Source organism: Octopus bimaculoides, chromosome 6 (assembly GCF_001194135.2).
Source record: "Octopus bimaculoides isolate UCB-OBI-ISO-001 chromosome 6, ASM119413v2, whole genome shotgun sequence".
NCBI lineage: Eukaryota > Metazoa > Mollusca > Cephalopoda > Octopoda > Octopodidae > Octopus > Octopus bimaculoides.
Genome location: NC_068986.1, coordinates 85,123,177 through 85,123,939, shown reverse-complemented (window position 1 = coordinate 85,123,939; position 763 = coordinate 85,123,177). Strand labels below are relative to the sequence as shown.

Below are 763 nucleotides of genomic sequence, written 5' to 3'. Positions count from 1 at the left end.
ATATATATATATATATATATACATATGTATGCATATCTACATGCATGTATATTTATATATACGTACAAACAGACAGACATACACACACTTTACATATATGCATACATATGTATGTACGTACATACATATAACTATCAAATTTTACATACTTATGATATGGAAATCATTCATTCTTTATCTGCAGTTTTGCCTATATAATGTATGACAGGCGGGTGTCGTATTTAAATACCAGCGCATAGGCTATCGGATTCAATCAGTATATTTTGGTAGCATCAGTGACTTAAACTCCAGAGAAGTTATTTCGCTATTGGAAATAGATACAAGATAGCATCGTGGAAACACTCTACGTAACATTGTTGTTGTTGTTGTTGTTGTTGCTGCTGCTGTTGCTGCTGTTGATGTTGTTCCTTAGTCTACATTAATGCCAGATTTAGCAGATATATGACAAAATACATTCCAGATGTGACCATCCCGTCTTTTTAGGTATATCTATAAGTGTTCTTTTAATACATGTATTCACTATTTAGAACGATGGGGTGTGTTTAAATGAAAATAGTATGAGAACTTGATGTTGGTCCAGTGATAGTAGTCTATCTAGTCCTACTAATGGGTATCTTCATCTTCGTCATTGCAGTGATCATCAATTCTGCGTATATCTCTCGAGCTAAATGCGTCTGTATATATAACACATATTCACGTACGTACACACGTACATACACCTGTATATATATATATATATATATATATATATATATATATATAT

The 763-nt window shown here is 32.0% G+C and overlaps 1 protein-coding gene across 1 annotated transcript in view; it reads left to right on the top strand.

Annotated features, from left to right (window-relative positions):
- Positions 1-763, top strand: part of LOC106868111 (angiotensin-converting enzyme) — a 46,138-nt gene that overhangs the window by 38,069 nt on the left and 7,306 nt on the right. The window lies entirely within an intron of this gene.